Here is an 11,791-nt window from a genome sequence, read left to right as displayed (position 1 = left end):
CCCCTGTTCAGGGAGGCTGGTACGGGAATTGAACCGTGTGCTGGCCTGCCTTGGTCTGCTATCAAAGCCAGCGATTTAGCTCCTATCTAAACCAGCCCTTTAAACAAAGAACAAGATGACACCACTTTGTAAATTTTAAAAAACTGTTGCAAACACTATTCATATGTCATGCACATTCCCTGGGTTCACACACACACACTAATACAGATGGTAGAATAAGGGGATAAGCTTAGAGATGTTTTAGAATTTCTGAAGAAGATAGACAATCAAAGAAATATATGGTTAACTGTCCTTTGGCTAGTCTCGATGTGGTAATTCCACATTGCAGGTGTTTTGTTCAGTTTTCTTCCTGGGTGTCGTTATGTGGAAGGTTTCCATGTTCTAGTCCCAGAATATCTCCATTTGCAGTAGATTCCTCTTCTAGGATGGTTACTTTACAAATCTGGGTGCAAAACCTTCGAGAAAGAGAATGAAGCAGCTTCCTTACAACTTTTCAGTACAGTGTTCTGATCTCTCGGGCGGAATTCTCCGACCCCCCGCCGAGTCGGAGTATTGTCGGGGATCGGCGTGAATCATGCCCCCGTCATCCTCCGAATTCTCCGGCCCTCCAAAAGTCGGCGAGGCGTGAATTGCACCGCCCGCCTCAGAGAATGGCGGGGACCGGCGCAACTCAATGGGCCCCGGAGCTGCCCGAATTCTCCAGCCCGCGATGGGCTGAAGTCCCGCTGGTTTTTTGCCAGTCCCACCGGCGTGGATCAGACTAGGTCCCTTACTGGCGGGACCTGGTGGCGTGGGCGGGGTCCGGGGTCTGGGGGGGGGGGGTCTGACCAAGGGACGTGCCCGCGATCGGGGCCCACTGATCCGTGGGCGGGCCTGTGCCGTGGGGACACTGATTTCCTATGCGTCGGCCGTGTCAACCTCCGCGATGGCCGACACGAAGGTGAACCGCCCCCTGTGCATGCGCGGGGATGACGTCAGCAGCCGTTGACTCTCCCGCGCATGCGTGGACTCTCGCAGGCCTTCCACGCCAGCCTTTGGGCGGGCCGACAGCGGAGTGGTTCATGCCACTCCGTCCCGCCGGGACCCCCCGCCCCGCCGGGTACGGGAGAATCCCGCCCGAGTGGTCTGTCTGGCATGGTAAGACAGTTCTTAAAAGCCAGGCTGGTTGTGTATTCCAGAGGAATTTGTTTGATGTGTCTGCTGTAGTCATTGCTCTATAGAACTGGTAATTGGATTCTGATGTTTGACCTTTGAAACTTTTGACAAATTTCAAGGTGGTGTAAAAGGCAACAGGAGATGGACCTTTCACAATCCACTTGTGGGGGGGGAGGGGGGGTGGGCGGGGAGTTGTTATCTGTTCCCTTTTAATCTTATTTTTGTGGAAAGTAAGTCGTATGTTTTGGCTGGCTAGAAATCCTCCAGTGTCTCAATAGAATTGCAGTTTAATGTTTTTTTTAAACCTGCAAAAAAAAGTGAATTAAAAAATGCATCATTTAAATAATACTCTTGTAACAGTGCCATGCGATATTTTGCATCCACCTGTTTCACCTGAAATACAACACCTCTGACAGTGCAGCACTCCTTCTGTAACCAATAGCTGTAAATACAATGCTGAAAGAAGGCCGATGCAAACCAGCAATGTATAAATCATACCGACCAGGCCTGCACAGGTTGATTGAGCGCTCCGCCTTACCCACTAGCAAAACAAAACTAGTCCACCTTGGCCACTTGCATTTGCTTCCACCTGGTGCTTTGCCCTGCAGCCAGGGAGCAGGTGTAGCTCCCGTTTCACTTGAGAAAAACAGGCTCTACAATTCTGCAGGGCATTCTCGTCAAAACCTTACTGTTCCATTGGCTGGTAATCTGCAAGATATAGAAAGACCAGAGAACTTCCAAGGTGTTCCGACCATCAAAAGTTTCCGACTATCAAAAGATAGCTTTAAGTTCCTAGGGGACACCATCACCAACAGTCTGTCCTGGTCCACTTACGTTGATGCAAGAGTCAAGAAAGCCTAACTATGGCCGGGATTCTCTGATCCCGCGGCCAAATTCTGACTCCGACGTCAAAAGCGGTGCAAGCCACTCCGGCGTCAATGGGCCGCTAGACCCGGGTATTTAACCCCTTCCGAGGGGGCTAGTACGGCGCCGGAGTGGTGTCCGCTGATCCAGCGCTCAGAAGCTGGCGTGCCATGGCCAGTGCGGGTCCGTGCATGCGCGCCACGGCCGGCCCAGGTCCGCGCATGCACGCCACAGCCGCTGGGAGTCCGCGCATGCACGTGGGCTCCCATCTCCGCGCCGGCCCCTGGGCAATATGGCAGAGCCCTACAGGGGCCCAGTGGGGAGGAACATAGGCCCCCCACGGAACTAGACCGTCCACCGATCGTTAAGCCCCAATCGCAGGACAGGCCACCGTGGAGGCCCCCTCCCCGGAGTCGGATTCCCCTGCCACCCACCAGGATGGGCCCCGCAGCCAGAACTCCGAGGTTCCGCCGGGTGGGACAATACGTAACCCACACCGGCGGGACTCGGCCGAACTCGGCCCGTCAAGGCATGGAGAATCGCCGGGGTGGCCGCTTTTAACAGCCCCCGACTGGCGTGGCAGTGATCCCGCAGGCGCCTGAGAATTGGCGGGCCGGCGTCGGAACGATGTCGGAGAATCCTGGCCAATGTCTCTACTTGCTACGGAAGCTAAAGAAATTTGGCATGTCTGCATCGACTCTCACAACCTTCTACAGGTGTGCCATATGGAGCATCCTATCCAGCTGCATCACAGCTTGGTATGGCAACTGCTCGGCCCAAGATCGCAAGGAACTGCAGAGTGTGGTAAATTCAGCCCAACACATCACACAAGCTTGCCACCCTCACATTGATTCTGTCTACACCTCCCGCTGCCTCAGGAAGGCAAACAGCATTGTCAGAGACCCCTCCCACCCAGGCGTTTCCCTCTTCCAGATCCTTCCATCAGGAAGAAGATACAGACGTCTGAAGACTTGCACATCCAGACACAGGAACAGCTTCTTCCCCAAAGCTACTAGACTCAATGACTCTCCCTCAGACTTATCTGTTCCCTGAAAGACACTGTTCACGACACCCTATGCTGCTCTTGCTTATGTCATATTTACTTTGTTTGTCCCTTGTTCCGCTCTGTAAGCAATTACTTATTTGTCGATGTACTTTGTTGATTATTCTTTTTGTCTACTGTGTACATTCCCTTGGCCGCAGAAAAATACTTTTAATTGTCCTTCGGTAAATGTGACAATAAATCAATCAATCAATTAATAAATCAATCAAGGTTGGAGCAATATTTAGTGAGCGGTTAAATTACAAATACTAATTGCAGATAGGATTGCTCCCGAGGAGGAAGATGAGGATTTTGACCCTTACCCAGTCAATGATTAATGAGGGGGGAAGGATGTCCTTAAACTGGGAATCCACTGCCTTTGCACTGACCCCCCACCTCCCTAAATAACCATTGCCTGACAGGTTGACACGTTTTTGGAGGTTCAGTATCCAGAGGAAAGAGGTGTACCACCTTCCTCAGTGACTACTGTGAGGCCCATCTTGAGATTTGTGTCAGTTTTCTGACGTCAAGCCTCAAAGATCTAAGGTATAAACAGCTTTCTTAAAGTGGTTAGGGGTCATAAGAGGTCATTGCTGACCTTTTCTGGAGGGCAGGGAGGGAGATTGAATAATTATACTTCCCCTCTCCCCCCTGGCCACCCAGAGCATGTATCTCATCACCCCATGGCAGTCAGAGACCTGGGACGGGATTCTGCGGGAATCGGCGGGTCGAGCAACTCCAGCTGGAAGGAGTGGCGTTTACCACTCCGGCATCGGGCTGCCCCAAAGACGCGGAATCCTCCGCACCTTCAGGGGCTAGGCCGGCGTCAGAGTGGTTTGCACTGCGCCGGACGGCGGGGAAGGGGCTTGGCGCCATGCCAACCAGCGCTGAAGGGCTTCCGCCGCCCAGCGCGAGTTGGCGCATGCGCGGGAGCGCCAGCGTGTGCTGACGTCATCCCAGCGCATGTGCGGGGGGGATCTTCGGGAATGGCGGAGGACTACAGCGGCCGATGCGGAAGAATAGAGTGCCCCCACGGCACAGGGCCTCCCGCCGATCTGTGGGCCCCGATCGCGGGCCACGCCACCGTGGCGGCACCTCCCGGGGCCAGAACCCCCCCGCGAGGACCCCAGAGGCCGCCCACACCGCCAGGTCCCACCGGTAAGGACCTACTCTAATTTATGCCGGCAGGACTGGCAAATAACGGGCGGCCACTCGGCCCATCGTGGGCCGGAGATTCACTGGGGGGGACCACTGCTGGCGGCCGCCGACCGACGCGGCGCAATCCCTGCCCCCGCCAAATCCCCGGCGCCGGAGAATTCGGCAGCCGGCGGGGGCGGGATTCATACTGCCCCCCCAGCGATTCTCCCACCCGGTGGGGGGGTCGGAGAATCCCGCCCCAGAAACCTGCCTTCAATGTTGCAACGACCCCACAGGCAATGCCAGACACCATGCCGACATTCAAAGTTATGCTGGACATTGGACACGTCCAACATTACAGGCAGCACTAAAACAAAACAGACAACCCAGTCAATTTAAACATTCATCAAGGCCGTCATAATTTTAAAGACACTTATTAGGTCCTGTCCATTCTTGGGAGAATTTACTGGAGCGCCAGTGACCAACAGAGATTGGTTAAAGATAATAGTTGCAAAAGTCAGAGAAGTGGTGGTGTTATGAAGCAAAATATTATGATCTTGATGCACTTTATGAAAGAGTGGTAAAAACCCATTCATCAGTGAATGTCAATGAAAATCTCCGAAATGTTTGCAAAGAAAATACTTGCTCATGGGTCATGTAAAGCTTTGTGCAAATTGGTGGGCACTGTGCAATCTTGTGTCAATGTCACCAGTTGTGAACCAGTGCTTGAATAATCAGCAAGGAATCGGAGTCTGTGCCTCTGATCCCCATCATTCCACTGAGCATGTCAATAGCAATGATCACCCTCGGGGCCAAGCCACTAGGGGTCTTCTGATCTGTTTGCAAAGTATCGGCAAAATGCATTTCTCGGGGACAGAATCGAAAAGCAGATATGTCAGCCTGAGTTTTTGTGGGGTCATGGATTTTCCAAAATGGTGGGCAAGAAGTCCCACCGCCATTTACGACAGATCCAATTTTTGCCAGTAGGGGAAAGTGGGTGGGGTGGGGTTCACACATAAGGGAAATGTGACCTCAGCAGGGCCAATTGCACTCAGTTCTGAAATTAGACAGACCCCATCTTGGTTGTTGCAAGGACTTTAAGCCACAATGTAGGAGTCATACCTTCATGGAACAGACGTAAATACCCTTGAAGGGTTAATAAGGTCTGTATGACTATAACGATGTGAAGGATTTTAAATGTCGCTCGCCTTAGAACTTTAAAAAAACAGGCCGCAGGTGTCAATGAGAGGTGGAAATAAATTCTGCTCTAGTACTTACAATCACTGTTAGTTGACATTTCCTGAACGTTCTTTATGAAATTCATTCTTACAGCGGAGCAGGCAGAGAGGGGAGTGATTTTTTGGTAAGGAGAGCGAAGGGTAAGCTGAATTTTTGTTTTTTAACTAACTTTTTTTTCGGATTTGGTTTTTTGGTTCAGAGCAGCAGGAAACCGGAAGTCGGCCATGGGGATTTCTGAGAAGGTGTGTAGTACCTGTATATAAGTTGGGGGGTTACTAAACCCGAGACACTACACTTGTAGTGTCCCCCACCCTTCCACCTCCTCTAACCTAAGGGGTTGAGTGAATATCAGGTAAGATCTTCCTTTCTTTTTCTTGTTTTATCTAGAGGGGATGTCAGGGAAGGCAGTGCAATGTTCCTCTTGCAGAATGTTTGAGGTGAGGGACGCCGTCAGTGTCCCTGCTGATTTCACCTGTGGGAAGTGCACCCATCTCCAGCTCTTCAGAAACCGCGTTAGGGAACTGGAGCTGGAGTTAGATGAACTTCGGATCATTCGGGAGGCAGAGGTGGTCATAGATATAAGCTTCAGGGATGTAGTTATTCCGAAGAATGAAGACAGATGGGTGACGGTGAGAGGGGCTGGGAGGAAGCAGTCAGTACAGGGATCCCCTGTGGTCGTTCCCCTTAGTAACAAGTATACCGCTTTGGATACTGGTTGGGGGGGGGGGGACTTACCAGGGGTAAGCCATGGGGTACAGGTCTCTGGCAAAGAGTTTGTCCCTGTTGCTCAGAAGGGAAGGGGGTAGAGGAATAGAGCATTAGTCATTGGAGACTCCATAGTTAGGGGGATGGATAGGAGATTCTGTGGGAATGAGACACTCGCGGTTGGTGTGTTGCCTCCCAGGTGCCAGGGGCTGTGAAGTCTTGGATCGTGTTTTCGGGATCCTTAAGGGGGAGGGGAAGCAGCCCCAAGTCGTGGTCCACATAGGCACCAATGACATAGGTAGTAAAAGGGATAGGGATGTAAGGCAGGAATTCAGGGAGCGAGGGTGGAAACTTAGAGCTAGAACAAACAAAGTTATTATCTCTGGGTTGTTACCCGTGCCACGTGCTAGCGAGATGAGGAATAGGGAGAGAGAGCAGTTGAACACGTGGCTACAGGGATGGTGCAGGAGGGAGGGTCTCAGATACCTGGATAATTGGGGCTCATTCTGGGGTAGGTGAGACTTCTACAAACGGGATGATCTACACCATGGGGGGAAATCTGCTAATGCTCTTCGGGAGGGTTTAAACTAATTCAGCTGGGGGTTGAGAACCTGAATTGTAGCTCCAGTATACAGGAGGTTGAGAGTAGTGAGGTCATGAGTAATGTTTCAAGGTTGCAGGAGTGTACCGGCAGGCAGGAAGGTGGTTTATAGTGTGTCTACTTCAAAGCCAGGAGCATCCAGAATACGGTGGGTGAATATGCAGCATGGGTTGGTACCTGGGACTTCGATGTTGTGGCCATTTCGGAGACATGGATAGAGCAGGGACAGGAATGGTTGTTGCAGATTCCAGGGTTTAGATATTTCAGTAAGCTCAGGGAAGGTGGCTAAAGAGGGGGAGGGGTGGTATTGTTAGTTAAGGACAGTATTACAGTGGCAGAAAGGATGTTTGATGAGGACTCGTCTACTGAGGTAGTATGGGCTGAGGTTAGAAACAGGAAAGGAGAGGTCACCCTGTTGGGAGCTTTCTATAGGCCTCCGAAAAGTTCCAGAGATGTAGAGGAAAGGATTGCAAAGTTGATTCTGGATAGGAACGAAAGTAACAGGGTAGCTGTTATGGGGGACTTTAACATTCCAAATATTGACTGGAAATGCGATAGTTCGAGTACTTTAGATGGGTCCGTTTTTGTCCAATGTGTGCAGGAGGGTTTCCTGACACAGTATGTAGATAGGCCAACAAGAGGCGAGGCCACATTGGATTTGGCACTGGGTAATGAACCAGGACAGGTGTTAGATTTGGAGGTAGGTGAGCACTTTGGTGATAGTGACCACAATTCAGTTATGTTTACTTTAGCGATGGAAAGGGATAGGTATATACCGCAGGGCAAGAGTTATAGCTGGGGGAATGGCAATTATGATGCGATGAGGCAAGACTTAGGATGCATAGGATGGGGAAGGAAACTGCAGAGGGTGGGTACAATTGAAATGTGGAGCTTGTTAAGGAACAGCTACTGCTTGACCTTGATAAGTTTTACCTGTCAGGCAGGGAGGAAGTGGTCGAGAGAGAGAACCGTGGTTTACTAAAGTAGTTCAATCACTTGTCAAGAGGAAGAAGGAGGCTTATGTAAAGATGAGATGTGAAGGTTCAGTTAGGGCGCTCGAGAGTTACAAGTTAGCTAGGAAGGACCTAAAGAGAGAGCTAAGAAGAGCCAGGAGGGGACATGAGAAGTCTTTGGCAGGTAGGATCAAGGATAACCCTAAAGCTTTCTATAGGTATGTCAGGAATAAAAGAATGACTAGGGTAAGAGTAGGGCCAGTCAAGGACAGTAGTGGGAAGTTGTGCGTGGAGTCCGAGGAGATAGGAGAGGTGCTAAATGAATATTTTTCGTCAGTATTCACACAGGAAAAATGTTGTCGAGGAGAATACTGAGATACAGGCTACCAGACTACAAGAGCTTGAGGTTCATAAGGAGGAGGTGTTAGTAATTCTGGAAAGTGTGAAAATAGATAAGTCCCCTGGCCAGGATGGGATTTATCCAAGGATTCTCTGGGAAGCTAGGGAGGGGATTGCTAAGCCATTGGCTTTGATCTTTATGTCGTCATTATCTACAGGGATAGTGCAAGAAGACTGGAGGATAGCAAATGTTGTCCCTTGTTCAAGAAGGGGAATAGAGACACCCCCGGTAATTATAGACCAGTGAGCCTTACTTCTGTTGTGGGCAAAGTATTGGAAAGGTTTATAAGAGATAGGATTTATAATCATCTAGAAAGGAATAATTTGATTAGAGATAGTCAACACGGTTTTGTGAAGGGTTGGTCGTGCCTCACAAACCTTATTGAGTTCTTTGAGAAGGTGACCAAACAGATGGACAAGGGTAAAGCAGTTGATGTGGTGTATATGGATTTCAGTAAAGCGTTTGATAAGTTCCCCATGGTAGGTTATTGCAGAAAATACGGAGGCATGGGATTCAGGGTGATTTAGCAGTTTGGATCAGAAATTGGCTCGCTGTAAGAAGACAGAGGGTGGTGATTGATGGGAAATGTTCAGTCTTGAGTTCAGTTGCTAGTGGTGTACCACAAGGATCTGTTTTGGGGCCACAGCTGTTTGTCATTTTTATAAATGACCTGGAGGAGGGAGTAGAAAGATGGGTGAGTAAATTTGCAGATGACACTAAAGTCAGTGGAGTTGTGAACAGTGCGGAAGGATGTTGCAGGTTACAGAGGGACATAGATACGCTTCAGAGCAGGGCTGACAGGTGGCAAATGGAGATTAATGCAGAAAAGTGTGAGGTGATTCATTTTGGAAGGAGTAACAGGAATACAGAGTACTGGGCTAATGGTAAAATTCTTGGTAGTGTGGATGAGCAGAGAGATCTCGGTCTCCATGTACATAGATGCCTGAAAGTTGCCACCCAAATTGATAGGGTTGTTAAGAAGGTGTACGGTGTGTTAGCTTTTATTGGTAGAGGGATTGCGTTTCGGAGCCATGGGATCATGTTGCAGCTGTACAAAACTCTGGTGCGGCCGCATTTAGAGTATTGCTTGCAGTTCTGGTCGCCGCATTATAGGAAGGCTGTGGAAGTATTGGAAAGGGTGCAGAGGAGATTTACCAGAATGTTGCCTGGTATGGAGGGAAGCTCTTATGAGGAAAGGCTGAGGGACTTAAGGCTCTTTTCATTAGAGAGAAGAAGGTTAAGAGGTGACTTAATTGAGACATACAAGATGATCAGAGGATTAGATAGGGTGGACAGTGAGAGCCTTTTTCCTTGGATGGTGATGTCTAGCACGAGGGGACATAGCTTTAAATTGAGGGGAGATAGAAAAAGGACAGATGTCAGAGGTAGGTTCTTTACTCAGAGAGTAATAGGGGCGTGGAATGCCCTGCCTGCAACAGTAGTGGACTCGCCAACATTAAGGACATTTAAATGGTCATTGGATAAACATAGGGATGATAAGGGAATAGTGTAGATGGGCTTTAGAGTGGTTTCACAGGTCGGCACAACATCGAGGGCCAAAGGGCCTGTACTGCGCTGTAATGTTCTATGTTCTATGAATGCTTGGCTGATTTCCAAAACCCAAATGATCTCAGCAGGGAGTTCACAGTTTGATTCACAGCCCAAAGAAGCTATCCAAGGATTATGAATAGAAATATATTTTGATAAGAGATTAACCACTTGATATTTAAAAGGTTTGATTGAGCTTTCAAGAATAGTTGTTTTAAGATAGTGAAGGCTGCATGAGACATTTCAAACTTTATTTATTTAATATCAACATGGCTCCTGAGGCTGCCAGTGGTAGATAATGGGCTTATTGGCATGGAGGGTACAAGGACAAAGGGGGTGGATGGATTAGTGAGAGGGGTGACTATTTGTGGAGAATGATGTCTCATAATCTCACTTGCAATTGGAGAAATAAGATATAAGGAGTAATTATGTTGGACTGTTGCCCAAGGTGGACAATTATTCAAAGTATTCATTTTTTATTTATTTTTAAAAGATTTTTTTAGTCTATAGGGCCTCTGGAAAATATACTTTTCATACCTTTTGGTGAAAGCTAGAACATACAGTGCAGATGGAGGCCATTCGGCCCATCGAGTAAGCACCGACCCACTTAAGCCCTCACTTCCACCCTATCCCCGTAACCAAATAACCCTTCCTACCCTTTTTGGAGACTAAGGGCAATTTAGCATGGCCAATCCACCTAACCTGCACATCTAAACCAGGGGCTGGTTTAGCACCTTGGGCTAAATCGCTGGCTTTTAAAGCAGACCAAGGCAGGCCGGCAGCGCGGTTCAATTCCCGTACCAGCCCCCCCCCCCTCCTCCCGAACAGGCGCTGAAATGTGGCAATAGGGGCTTTCACAGTAACTTCATTGAAGCCTACTCGTGACAATAAGCAATTTTCATTTCATTTCATTTTCATTTAATTTCATTCATCTTTGGACTGTGGGAGGAAACCAGAGCACCAGGAGGAAACCCATGCAGACACAGGGAGAGCGTGCAGACGCCTCACAGACAGTGACCCAGCGGGGAATCGAACCTGGGACCCTGGCCCTATGAAGCCACAGTAGCTACTTGTGCTACCATATAACTGTGATGAAGTCGAGGAGAACTGAAATGGGCATTTCAACCATCTGCCCCAGCACCCAGCTGCCTCTTTGACCCACCAATACTCTTTTTTAAAGGGTGGCGGGCTCAAATTCGTCTCCCACTCCCCCCCTATTGGAGCAAAATGCCGATATTCAAGGCACTTTAAACAAAGTCAGGTCTGCCAAGCTGGGGAACTTTCCGAATTGAGCTGCCCATTGCCTCGGTGAAAATCCAATCCATCATATTAAACATATACAGATCTTGGTTAGACCATGGTTGTGTAGAGTACTGTGTTCATTTTTGGTCTCTGTCTGATAAAGGGATAGGGAGGCAGATGTGAACGTGCAAAAAAAGATGATATAAGAACAGATATTATAATCGTCAGGATTAGCTGAAACAGCTGGGCCCTTTTCTCTGGTAAACAGAAGGCGGAAACGTGAACTTAGACAATTTCAGCAGAATACAATTCAGAAGAAAATATATCTCCTCAGAGTGTGGCTAAAGTTTGGAACATGCTACCACATGGAGTGGGAGCAGCTGAGGCAAATAATAGTTGGGTTTAAGGGGAATTTAGTTAAATGTGTGCAGGGAAGAAGCTATAATTGATGGGGGTGAAATGAAGAAAAGTGGTGCAGGGCTTATGAAAGCATAAGCACCAGAATAGAACTGTTGGGCCGAATGGCCTATTTATGAACTGTAGATCCTCTGTAATGGTGTAACATCACGGAGCAGCTTCTTCGCCGACCTATTTTCTCTACTCAACAAGCAACAATAGCTGCTGTGACCAACTCTTACAGGATTACATTTGCATTACCTTACCAGTGATTTTGACACAGTCAGCTGGGGTCTGTCGCTATATAAATGCTACATAAATTGTACAAGACGTTGGTAAAACCACAAATGGAACATTGTGTTCAGTTCTGGTCACCCTATTATAGGAAGGATATTGTTAAACTAGAAAGAGTGCAGAAGAGATTTACAAGAATGCTACCAGGACTTGATGGTCTGAGTTATAAGGAGAGGCTGGATGGGCTGGGACTTTTTTCCCCGGAGCGTGGAAGG

The sequence above is a fragment of the Scyliorhinus canicula genome, chromosome 5 (genome assembly GCF_902713615.1).
Source record: "Scyliorhinus canicula chromosome 5, sScyCan1.1, whole genome shotgun sequence".
In the NCBI taxonomy this organism is placed as follows: domain Eukaryota; kingdom Metazoa; phylum Chordata; class Chondrichthyes; order Carcharhiniformes; family Scyliorhinidae; genus Scyliorhinus; species Scyliorhinus canicula.
Note: the sequence above shows the minus strand (reverse complement) of the source record.